The sequence below is a fragment of the Cervus elaphus genome, chromosome 15 (assembly GCF_910594005.1).
Source record: "Cervus elaphus chromosome 15, mCerEla1.1, whole genome shotgun sequence".
In the NCBI taxonomy this organism is placed as follows: domain Eukaryota; kingdom Metazoa; phylum Chordata; class Mammalia; order Artiodactyla; family Cervidae; genus Cervus; species Cervus elaphus.
The window spans coordinates 1,071,433-1,085,451 of NC_057829.1; the positions used below are offsets into that span (position 1 = coordinate 1,071,433).

The window sequence follows — 14,019 nt, forward strand, 5'->3', positions numbered from 1 at the left end:
ATAAGTCAGGCTAGAGGTTTACCAATTTCATTAACCTCAAATACCCAGTGTTTTGTTGTTATTAATTTTTCTCTGTTTTTCTCTGTTGCCTGTATCACTGATACATTCTCATTTTTAATATTGCCTTCCTTTCAATTTCTTTGGACTTCAGTTAGCTTTCTTTTTCTAGTTTCTTAAAATAGAAACCAATCTTCATCAATTTGAAATCTTCTTTCTTTTCTATTTCAGTATTTTGGTATTACAGAATTTTACTGTATGTATAACTTTTAAAAAAACTAAAGAAGCTAGGTAAAAGAGGAAATAAGTACATTCACATCCTAAATTAGAAAGTAAACAAATTATTGTTTAAAAAGAAAAAAAAAGGAAACTGTACCTGATCATCATTTTCATCTGAAAACGTTATTGATGTCAGCTTGTAGTTATTCTTCAACAGAAATTCACCGACTAAGAAGTTTAGAGCTCTCCTTTCGAGAGGTCTGACTGGCTCCTAGAGACGGATAAAAGACGGACACAGCACTGTAAGTCTTCCTCTTTCAATACATGTGCTACCATTTCACATGGAAGATACTTTTAGATCTGTCATTAACCCACCTGAATTTCAGGACTTGATTTGTAATTTTTTTGTTCCTGTAAAGGAACTCCATGTTCTGATGGAAGAAATACAAATAATATTTTACTCTTTTACATTTGAAAATATCTCAGCTACTTCTACATCGTCAAAGTAGAAAAAGTCTCAAAAAAGTTGCATGGACACCACCTGCAGCCTTTGTCAGGTTGGCTCGGAGGGCCTGAATGGTCTCCTTGGCTTTCCGTAGTTCAAACTCCAGGACTGGACAGGGATGTGGAATAAACACACACAGGCATCCAACCAAGAAAAGGGAAACAAAAATAAAATAAAAAGCAAGGATGGGTATGAAATAAAAATACAATTTGTATTGAAAACAGAAAGCATGCAATCTTTATAAAACTTGTGAACGCATGCAGCAGAGTTGATTTGCAAGCAAACTGGTGAATGTTTTCCATAGTTGTAGAATACAGGGGACTACTGATCAAATGTTATAGCTGTCTGACAAGGAATAGCTCTATTTAAAAATAAAATCTATAGCATATTCTCATTTAGGCAAATAAAAACCTTAGGTGGTGTGCTTCGCTCAGTCCAGGTAAGAAATGTAATGGAATGTTTCCAGGTAACATAATTTTAGGGGAAAAGACAAAACTTAGATGCAGTCCTAGCAAATACAGTTAAAGAAAATCTTAGGATTAAAAACAAAGTATTTATCTAGAATAATGTTATAAATCAACATACAGAAACAGTGAATATATTCCTTCATTAAGATGTTGAAGAAGTATGTTTTAAGTATCTTACAAATGTGGGATGTCTATCAATTTTTCTACAAAGTATATGTCTTCTATAAACAAGCACAGATATGTTAAACACATATCTAAAAAAAGTTCCAAGGGATTTATTTTAGGTTTTATTTAAAGCCAAAGAATAGACATATGTTTGCTTTTTAAGTTACAATTAAAATCATTCTAAAGCAAATGATTGTGTACAATTCTGAGTGTAGTTATCTAAGGATACTGAATAAAATTAGGTAGAATTTCAAAGTTTCTGACAACCCTTCAAATAGATCTCTGTTCACAGTAAGAGGTACTAATGAAACTTAAAGATTTCTCCTTTTACTGCAGAGTCTAATACAATAAACATGAATACTGAGGAAACATTTTAATGAGCTTTTTGAAATGTTTCATCATGAGCAAGATTTAACTATGTCTTTACTGGGAATTTTCTTTAAAATATATAAATACTGCTATGAAGAAAAAAGTATTGGGGGGAAACAGTCACTTCTGTGAAGTAAAAGCTCTGAGAAAATTAAGTGATCTTTGTCACAACTGAATATTAAAAATATTATTATTTAAATAGTTCTGCATAAAGATGAGTACATTTAAAACTTTAGAGATGCAACTTTTTCCTGATTGACTAATAAACAGAAAAAAGAAGATGGCAAATGAAATGCTATCAGAGACAACAAAGCTATAAAAATATATGGAAAAAAATAGAATTGACTCAGTTTGCACATTTTCATTAAAAACTAAGATGTAACTGAATCACATCTAGTACAGAAGGCCAATTATTTTGATGCACAGAATTTCACTGCAGCAACACGGAAGCACAGCTAAAAATCAGATGATGTGTATATGACTACTTCTTTTTTTGGTCGTCAGCAATGCTGATCTGCAAACATTTCTGTGCAACAAAGTAGAAACATTTTCCCTAAAAGTTACACTTCTGGAAACTCTTAGAGTTTGTATTTAAAGTCAGACTGCACAGATTCCACATGTAAGGTTAAGTACTGAATAGATTTATTTTTCTTCTATTTCAAAACTCTAGGTTTTGATTTAAAAGCACTTCACTATACCATAAGCAAAGTAAGTATACATATCATACTTTCAGTATCACTTACAATTTACTAAGACATATTACAGAACAATTGCAGATCAGAAATGCCCTGCACCAAAATGATAGAATATGAAAAAAAAAAAAAAAAAGGTTAAAACACAAACTGTGGGGGAAAAAAGAAAAAAAAAAAAAAACCTCAATTCAATTGGTGAAAGTTTAGGTGACCAAGAGCAAAACAATGAATGATCAAGGCACAGAAAGCCAGAAAAACCCATGTCAGACGGCAAGAATTTATATTTTTATGCACATCTACACATACATTGCCAAATGTCATTAAAAGTTACCACTGCTTTTAAAGCTAGTGCTTATCAAAATGAATTCACTCTGCTGCATGTATCTTAATATATAATACAGACTTTAAAAGACAAAGAAATATCTTTGAAGCTACAGCACATCTCTATAAAGGCACAGTATGATCAAATAATTGCAGTTATGTGAAAAAGTTTTACATGAAAGGTCTGAACAGATATATTTACACACATATGAATTTGTCGCTTCTTTATTAAAAGATATTGGATTAAAACTCAAAACTTATTACTTTGTAAAGTGATACATTATACCAAGCAACCTCCAAGTAGTTTTCAAATGTTATAATTCTTCATAAGAATGTTTGAAGTGAATGCTTTTAAAAAACACTGTAGGAACCAGCTACCAGCCTGCTCACTCCACTACCCCAACCCTCTACTAGCCCAACACTGTTGAATGCAATTTTAGTGGAACTAAAGTAATAACTGCAAAGATATAGGTATATTGTAATACTGCATATTATAATCTTACAAAAAAATTAATGACTAAGCCAGTATCAGCCATTATAGATTAGCTGAAACAGTTATTTCTCAGTCAAGGTTGGATAATACTGGTATTATATCAGGGGTACTTGAGTGCTTAGTTAAAGATCAGGCACTCATGACTTGGGATATATGCAAGTGTGTATCACTACTATCTTAAAATACTTTTTAGTCCTAGTTCTTTTAGCACAAAACTCAAAATAATGGAGCTCTATAAACATATATTCACTTAGAAATCTTTTCCTCATTTAAAGAACATCTGCACAGACTCGAAAAAATAACCAGATTCTTAAATTTAGGAAAATGATGATGAAAATCATCACATACATATATATATATCACACACATATATATAAAAAAATTATATATATATATATATATGTATATATATATATATATAAACACACACACACACACATAGATATATATGTCAGATAAACAGTTTACTAATGGTTGGAGCAGACCCTACATTTGCATCATGGGGCAATGGACTCAAAACCTGTGTTATCTATAAACTCCTTCTGCCCAAGACTGGTACAGGAATATCAAACAGAAATTTTTGTTCTTTCTCAGTAAGGTTTACATGTGATCCAATGACAGATGACATGATAATTATGTCTTCTGAATTACTGGTCTTTCAATTAGCTTCTAAGTTACTACCAATCGTTAGTAAAGAGATTTACTTTCCAAAGTAAATCTCTTTGGAAATAAGAATTGTGATTAATTTAAATTTTCAGCCACACATCACACATATGGTTCAACAACAGGCTATGGTACAAGAGCCCTAAGAGTCTAAAGGCTATTATCTTGTAATAACATGTATTTTCTTCCTTTTCCCAGTGAAGATGAAAGACTGCATCCATTCATTCATTTATACTGAAGTACCACTGATTCATAATATTGTGTTAGTTTCAGGTGTCATCCCACTCTTTTGTAGCCTATATTTCATTATAGGTTATTACAAGATATTAGATATAAACTTTTGCTATGAAGTAAACCCATGTTTAGTAGTAACCTGTCCCATCCTCCCCTCTCTCTCCACTTTGGGGAACCACAAGTTTGTTTCCTATGTCTGTAAGTTTATTTCTGTTTTATATATGTATTCACTGCTATTATTTTTAGATTCCACATATAAGTGATATCACATAGTATTTGTCTTTCTCAAGACCACAGGTATTTATATATTAGCATTATATAGTAAGCAAAAATTACTTTATTTCCCCAAACTTAAGAGAAAGAGTATAATATTTAGATTAAAAATATAAGGTCAAAACTAATCGCCAGTCCAGGTTCGATGCAGACACAGGGTGCCCGGGGCTGGTGCACTGGGATGACCCAGAGGGATGGGATGGGGAGGGAAGTGAGGTGGGGTTCAGGATGGGGAACACATGTACACCCATGGTGAATTCATGTCAATGTACGGCAAAACCAATACAACATTGTAAAGTAATTAGCCTCCAATTAAAATAAATAAATTTATATTGTTAAAAAAAAGGAAAAACAAAAACCTACCAACTATTTAAAATTTTCATTCTTAGTTATGTTTGGTTATAGCATTTTGCTTAGTTATAACATCTTGCTTTTACATCCATGTTTCCCCTAATTAAAAATACTAACATACCTAATAACAAGAATGATGATGAACCCCTTAAATTTGACTTTAGGTTTTCAAATAAAAATTAGAGGAATGAAAATAATTACGTGGTCTATTTATGGGTTGAAGTTATTTTCAAATACATAACCATTTGAACAATAATACAGTATACAAAACTAAATATATTTGGTTAGTTTCAAAGAAACTAAAATACCATGTATTTAACAATAAATAACATAAAACATATCACATCTGACATTTATGATATAATTAAATATAATGCCACTTAACAAATGATATAATTAGGAGGATGAGTCCTAAAACTACTGAAACAATTCCCGCTTGATTTGCTAATTTTCAGATATCACTGATGTGATTTGCTCCTTTGACACAGCTGTCGGTTAACAATGCTCACGACTAAACCATGACCATGGAGGAGGCAGCTGCACTGAAGTCTTCCAGTGACTTCCCCCTTCAGCTGATTCTGCTGCTGTTCTCACGGCTCACTCCTCTCTGAGCCTCTGCTAAACTAAAAATGATTACATCATTTTTTCCCCTAAATCATGTAATACTGTTTGAGGCTTTTAAACATTCAATAGCTCTTTTCTCAAGCAATAAATGAAAAGCACAAATTGGAATGTCATTTTACTTAGGTCAAACTTAATCCTTCACCCTAAGAGGTGGCATATGGTACAGAGTCGTGGGCTCTGTTGCTGGGCTATTCTACATTTGAGTCTTAGCTCTGCCACTTAAGTCTTAAGACTCTCTGAGTGCCTCGGTTTCTTGGGGAGTGGAATGAGGATAATTCTATAACCTAATGAGTTAACATAAATTTACAAAATGTTCAGAAAGGAGCGAGTGCTATATAAAAATTAGCACTCAACAGCACTCATCTTTATTCATGATGACTACGACAAGCAAATATATGGCAGGTTTTAACAATCCTGTTCCAATAAAGGGAAAAAAAGAATCAACAGGGTTGATGAAGAGGGGAAGCCACAGTGTGGATGCTCCCTGACCCCACAGGGCCCTCACGGGCCCCACCTGTCCCATGTGGCATCTTTCCTACGCCAGGTGTGCCCGCCATTCCGGTGGGTTAAAGTACGCAGCTGAGGGTGGCTTCCCATCTGTCTCAGAGTCAACATCCCGTGAAAACTACAGTTCCTATGAAGACGTTCAGGAACGACTTCAACAACTGACAGCCACAGCCTGAAGCACCAGAAAGGCACCAGTCACCGGACATCTGAGGAGCCAGGGCTTCTACACTGGCAAATTCAGGGTGGACCCCCAGAAGAATCAGCTGGCCTCATCTGATGTGGGCAGAATACAGAGGGTACAAATTGGTCTTCTGAAGTCCCTACAGATCCTATGGTGATGCCAAAAAGGCAAAACTGGTGGGAGGGTGGAGAGGGAAGGAGACTGGAATGAGGAACCAAGCAACTAAAAAGGATGCTGGTCTTCTTTTTGGAATGGGCAAAGTCCAGGAAGCCCTGAGTGGACCGAGCATTAACAACCTCTATTTTCAGGATCACAGGAAAGTCAAATGAAGTTTCTAGAGGGATGCAGTGGTGGCCAGGGAGAATCCAAGGAATGAAGACAAAGTTTTAATCACCAATCAGCATGGAAGTATTTAAACCAGTTCTTTTTCATTTATTTTTATTAGTTGGTTAAACCAATTTTTAACCATCAGCAGAGTTGCATAGGTATATACCACATAAATATTATTTAGCCCTGGTCCGGGGGATAAAAGGAATGAGGAAAGCAAGGTCCAAATAACTTTGCACTAAACCATGGCTGACTTACACCTGCTTTACACCAGTTTTATAATTATATGGCTGTAAACTGTTAACTGTAAGCAGAACTCAGCAGTTGTAGGTACACATAATCAAAAACTCAGGGCGTCACCGGGAAGAGCAGCTGGGTGTTGCTGAACATTCAGGAATGCTCCCTGAAGCCAATAAATTAGTAATGTAACTTTGTATGATAACTGTCTAATTCTATTCACATACTAACTGTAGAAGGAAGAGAATTTTTCAAGTCATTTCATTATTTCTGGAATGTCAAAAACATCCAAATCTGTCTTTAGAATCTTACCTGCCACTCTCTCATCTGTTTCCCTGTTACCATCACCTGGAATATCTTGCAAAGTCTAAAGAATCAAGGGTACTGATGCTCCCGGCTCAATCTGTAATAAATCAAAAACAGGAAAGAAAAAAAAAAAGATTAAACAGCTTGTTATTTAACTTCCAAAATAAGGGACTGGAAATCAATTACCTATGATTTTTTTTCCAGTTAATAAACTATGATTCTAAGGTATAGGAATTCTATTAAAACTATAAGGTAAAAATGCTCATACTAATTAAACTACTTTGAAGTAACTCGAGTTTCCCTGCTGAGATCTCTAACTCCTGAACAAGACACACAGAGAGTATAATGCAACCAGCCTAGCTAAGGACAATAGAACTGCAAACAATTTGGATTTTATTCGAAGTCCACTGGAAAAACAACAGAAACACATGCATTTTTAGAAACTGGCTGCTGTAAGGAAAGTGGTTTGCAGAGAGACCAGCTCAGAAGCTATTATGTAAATCAACTATACTCCATTAAAAAATAAAAGTTAAAAAAGAGAGGCTATCAGAGTCATGTAAGGGCTTCCCAGGTGGCATTAGTGGTAAAAAAAAAAAAAACAAAAACAAAAAACAAACCTGACTGCCAATGCAAGAGACATTAAGAGACTTGGGTTTGATCCCTGGGTCAGGAATATCCCCTGAGGAGGGCATGGCAACCCACTCCAGTATTCTTGCCTGGAGAATCCCATGGACAGAGGAACCTGTGGGCTACAGTCCATAGGGTCGCAAAGAGTTGGACACAACTGAACTGACTTAGCACAGCACACAGCACAGAGGCGCGTAGGTGAGAGATGATCAGATCTGGCCTAGAATAGAGGTACTAGAAATGTGAGAAGTGGTCTGATTTGGGTTATTTTTTGGTGTAAAACTAACATGTCCTGGTAGTGAAATGAATGTGGGTTTAAGTAAAAGAGAGAAAACAAGGTGATTCCTGAAGACTCCATTTACTGAATTTGTAATATGAGATGCAAAAGATGAATGCAGGGCCTTTAGGAGGTCTGTGTTTTAAGCGCATGGGGGTGGTATGGAGTGTTCTTAGCTTTAGGCAGATTTTTAAGTGTCTCTAAACAGAAAAACACACTGTAAAAATTCTCACTTGAAGGAAGAAATCAAAGCTGACACTTATTAAGGGCGATGTATCATATGCTAATGCAAATAAGGGACAATAGGTCAACTCTTTATTAAAGCATGCTACTTACAGAGTACTTACTGTTTATATATTGCTCTAAGGAATAGATTATCTGTTTAGAAAGCACTATCTGGGCAAATAAATGCAGATTACAGAAATATAGATTTGAAATCCACATATGGCTCCCCCACCTCCTTTTAAAACAATTAGTATATGCCAATAATTGGAAGAGTTGACTTTTCAAATAGAGTTATGCTATTATCAATGTACCTCTTATGTTTAAATTCCTATTAAGGTGAACTAAGTGAAATTCTATACATAGTACTCTTCTGAGAACACAGTGTTTGTATTCAGAGAAGCATTTAATTTCTCTGCACTTCAATTATATCTGATAAATAACAACTTACTATTAACTTATGTTGTAAGATAGTATAAACAAATAACAGGAAATCAAGTATACCGTTCATTAGGGCGTAATTGATTTAAGCATAAACCAAGAAATATCAAATAATAATATTTACTATAGAAATCTCAAAAATTCATATTAAAATGGGTTGAAATTAGGAATATTACTCAGCAATAAAAAAAACTACTGATATACGCCACATGACAGAATTTCAACACTTTATGATGAATGAAAGAATCTTTATACAGAATACACACTGTGTAATTTCATTTACATGAAGTTTTAGAATAGACAGTAGTAATTTATGGTAGAAAAAATCATAGTGGTTCTTGGAGTCGGGGGTTGAAAGGAGTGGGGGCTGACTGACTGGGGAGAGGTATGAGGGAGCTTTCTGGGGTGACACTGACTGACGGGAGACTGGGTCATCACAAGTGTGTTCATTTGTTAAAATTCATCAAGTAGTACACTTGAGACGTATATTTCACTGTCTTTAAATTTGCCTCAAAAGAAAAAAAGGTGAATTCTAAACATTGAGCCCAAGTCAGTGATATGCATGCTGAAATATTTAGAGGGAAGTATACCGGTATTGAAAAGCTTCTCTGGTAGCTCAGTTGGTAAAGAATCTGCCTGCAGTGCAGGAAACCTGGGTTCGATTCCTAGGTCGGGAAGATCCACTGAAGAAGGAAATGGCAATCCACTCCAGTATTCTTGCCTGGAGAATCCTATGGATAGAGGAGCCACAGGTGACAGCCCATGTGGTTGTGAGAGCTGGATACGACTCAGCAACTAAGGGCTTCCCAGGTGGCGCTAGTGGTAAAAAATCTGCCTGCCAATGCAGGAGATATAAGATATGCAGGTTCGAATCCTGGGTCAGGAATACCCCCTGGAGGAGGAAATGGCAACCCACTCCAAGTATCCTTGCCTGGAGAATCCCATGGACAGAGGAGCCTAACCCTACTACAGCCCACAGAGTCACACAGAGTCAGACACGACTGAAGTGACTTAGCACAAACAAACAGCAACTAAACCACCACCAACACAGATATCCGCAACTTAATTTGATATGCACAAAAAAATAAGATGAACTTTCAGATGGGTAGAGGATCAGAGAGTTGTATAAATCGGAGATAAGGCAATCACAGTAAAAAGTACATCACATAATCAAGGTGGTATATATCAGCTGTAAAGATTCTTTCCCATCTTAAGTTTTGAAATTTTCAAAAAATAAATGTTGGAAAAAAACCTGGATGTACAGAGGACCGAAGGAAAAAACACATTTAAGTTAAATCCAGGATCCACTGACTCCTAGAATTTAATAACTGAAGTTGTAATACTGGGAAATAGCTATGATTTCTTATTGTCTTACATGACAAAATAAATAATTTTGCTTTACTTCTACTGTTTGAAATGGAACCAAAGTTAAGCAACGTGTCACAAAAATACATTTCAAAATATAACGGATAAACTTCTTAAGGCTTTTTACTTATACATCTTTTAAACAAGTAAAAGTACAAAATGCTTGACTGGAATAGACCACTGACCTATGAATACATCTGCCTGGTAAATAACTAATATATATTATAAAATGGTGTTCTCAGATCACTATATGTATGCTACCTAAAATTTCCTGTTTTTTTTTTAAATAATGACTTTTCTCCAATGATTTGTACCTTACTGCAAATAAGAGCTCTTTCCTCCAATTATATAAATACACATACTATAAATAATGACAAAAATAGAGGTACATGGAAAAGTAGAAAACCATTCCAATCTTACTAAGATTGGAAACATGATCAGAGATTATTAATCGCCCCCCAGAATGTCTAGCTACTCTTTTCTGAACCCTTTTCCCCGTGTGTAAGAACACACACATTTCTGCAAAAACAGAATGGATACTTGCATCTCTGTAACGTGCTTTTTAAAAATGAAGACCATGTAGTGAGATTTTGCCATATCGATAGGGCGATGGATACATATTGCTTAGACTGCTTTCTAAATTAAGTAAGCACAGCAATCTGAGTTCCATCCACAGTATACAACAGCAGTTGTTAATGCTTGGTATTATTATTTTTAATCTCACCAATTTAACATATACTATAAAATTGTCTTATTTAATAATGCATCTCTCTGATTCCTGATGAACTTGAACATTCTTTTAAAGTTGTAATGGCCATCTACCTTTTTTGGGTGTATGTGTGCAAATTTTCTATTCATTTTTCTTTGACCACGTAACTAACATCCAGATTTTCCTGGTAAGTTATTTTGCCATTACTGCCGTAATCAGAAACTCCTCTTGAGTACCTGTCCCTCTGCTCACACTCACAAGCGTGTTTTAGCTCCTCACTAGCTAGTCTCATGTCTCCAACCTGTGTATTAAAACATGTACACCCAGTAGGATAAATCTTTATCAACCAATATTCTGGCGGTGGTGTAGCAGACCTCACTGTTTATTCCTGAGTTTCATGAATAGTGAAGTATGATGCTGGTTGTTGATTTCAGATATATATTTTTCTACATGTTAAGTATCTAATGTTAGTTTTCTAAGTATTACTTTCTCTTTCTGGTATTTTCAATCAGACATACAGGCCTACTAAGTAAGAGGCTATTTGATCATCATACATTATTCCTCCATTATACTATTTCTCCAGGAGTTTGTAATAGGAAAGAGTCTTTGGGGAAAGCAAACGCAGCTTAATTTCTGTCTTGGTATTATTATAACCATTGAAAAATATATCCTAACTGCCAGGAGCCATTATGGGAGGTCCCGCCCGTGACGAGGTCATGAAGAAAATACCAGGCAGACAAGGCCGTCTGGGACCCCATCCATGACGAGGTCACGAGGAAAAAACCTGACAAGCAAGGCCGTCTAGGATAAGGGGCCCTCCAGGTTGGCCTCGGCCTCTACCCCACCCTGTATCCTCCCCTCTTTTTCTGCTGTTGTTCTTGTTTGCCCTGTTGCAGATTCTTTTGTTGCCTGCCGAGAGCTCTCCTGCTCCTCTTTCACTGAATGAGGACCAACTTAAAACCCTAATTAATAAATCTCCTGGACGCTGCTACCCTATGAAGGGACCAGGGATGAAGGAAATGCTTCAATTCAAACCCTTTTGCTGGCATTCTGGCTTGTTTGATAAATGTGTGCTCCCACTGCAAAAAATGCTCATGATTGTTCTAAACATCCTAAGCACAGTAAGCTAACAAAAGACACCATTAAGCATAGGTCTCTCCGCAGGGTGAGAAAAGCTCCACAAATAAAATAGCCACAAATGTGTCTAATAAAAAACACTTTTATTTTTTTTAGAGATTAGCTGGTGACTTCTTGCAGGTAATTAACTTTTAGACTAAGGGCCTGTTTTGTGCCATATCTGCTGTTTTTGCAATCCTTTGCATTTCTGTTCTGTAAAAATGTAATCCTATCTAGTTCCCATGGAGATGACACCTAATAGAAGGAAAATAGATTAACCACAAAAAAGACAGGGTCGGCTACTGAAGTTGCTTAAAGTGACACCAGGTGGCAAGCCATAAATTGTCAACAGGCCTGAAAGCCAAAAGATATTATACATAGAGATTAACCATAAAAAGGGCCCTAATAGGCACAGAGCCCTCTGGGGGGTGAGGAAGCCCTATTAGAGAATACAAAAAATATTGTTTTAAAAGTGGTTATTAGATCAACGTTTGATTGATGTTAATGTGCTGAGGTTGTGCAGTGGAAACTATTGTTAATATAGTTGGAGATCTAGAAAAATAAGAGTTTAGCCCTAGAGTAAAAACAATAAGATAATTGTTAATTTTAACCAGGAGTGCTAAACAGGGGCTCCCTCACCAGAGCCGCAGAGTCTTTGTGTGCTAAACTTTTTAGATAAATTTAGCTGAGAACTTCTGCAAAAAGACTGACTTTTATGTTAACAGGATTGTATTTCTATTATGTTGCAACCTGCTGTATCATGAGACTGCCACTTTTCTGTTTTCTGCTAAGCTCAAGGCCAGAAGATAATGTACAAAAAATCTATGGGAAAAGACTCTCATAAACAAAAATATACAGAGAACACCTGGTTTCGTGAAGGACAAGTTGATGTAATGTTAAACTAAGTCTGTATGCTTATCTGCCCCTTAGAAATGTCCCAACTTAGGGTATAAAGGCTACGGTGAAAAATAAAGCAACTGCCAGACTCTGCCGCATATCCTGGTCTGGTCTGCTCTCTCTCTCTCTCTCTCTCTCTCTCTCTCATTCGCCGACACCATTCATCCTGAGGGGTTCCCCTGGATCCTGCTGGGGCTGGACCCCGGCACCTGACTTTTTTTTTTTTTTTTTTAGTTCTGAGTCAACAATTTTATATTCTCCAAGGAAAAAAAGCTTTAGTATCTTTTAAACTATAATAACAATAATGTCATAAAAGTAAAACCAATTTCCCGATGTATTAAAATATATGCCATGTCGGAAAATAATTATTTATGGAAGAAAGTAATTTCAACTTTGATGGAGCTAACCTATAACAGTTTGTATATAAAATATACTTTGAAATTTAAGACTAATAGGTAAGATTTTTCAGTGTTTCCAGTAGTCATGTATGGATGTGAGAGTAGGACTATAAGAAAGCTGAGCACCGAAGAATTGATGCTTTTGAACTGTGGTGTTGAGGAAGAATCTTGAGAGTCCCTTGGACTGCAAGGAGATCCAACCAGTCCATCCTAAAGGAAATCAGTCCTGAATATTCATTGGAAGGACTGATGCTAAACCTGAAGCTCCAATACTTTGGCCACCTGATGCGAAGAACTGACTCATTGGAAAAGACCCTGATGCTGGGAAAGATTGAAGGCGGGAGGAGAAGCGGACAACGGGGGATGAGATAGTTGGATGGCATCAGCGACTTGATGGACTTTAGTTTGAGCAAGCTCCAGGAGTTGGTGATGGACAGGGAAGCCTGGCGTGCTGCCAGGGGGGTTGCAAAGAGTTGGACATGACTGAGCGACTGAACTGAACTGAGGTAAGATTATAGCTTCTAGATAAATAAGCTTCTTTGGATTCAGCCAGAATTTTTCTCCAGGGCAAGCACATACCTTTCCAAATACTCTGATATAAAAGAGCAAGAGTTTGGAAAAACTAGCCTCTTTTCTTAAGAAAGAAGCTATTACCACTTTCTAATATAAAGTATACCACAAAGCATTTCTTCAAATTCCAAGATGGTGTAACTTTTCAGTAATTCACTTTGTAACTCAGAAACTGAATGATCAGGGACTTTTGTCATAGCTGGCAAACCAGTAAAACCTGTATGTAAGTTTTAGTAGGCCTGAAAACTAAAATCATTAGACACAGTATAACTTTAAGGCATGCAGACTGATTTCATAAATTATTGTATGAGAGTATTCTTATTTATATACATTAAACCTTTCAGTACTGATGACAGAATGTACTTTTACAATAGCTAAAAAAATTAGTTTCAGACTCTTGAAGAGCTATTTTTTATAGAAATTACATATCAATAGCATTGTAAAAGAAAAATGTATCAGAAAAATT

General features: G+C 35.9%; 1 pseudogene; it reads right to left on the minus strand.

Annotated features, from left to right (window-relative positions):
• The window catches only part of LOC122709153, a 77,451-nt pseudogene that overhangs the window by 50,406 nt on the left and 13,026 nt on the right, over positions 1–14,019 (minus strand).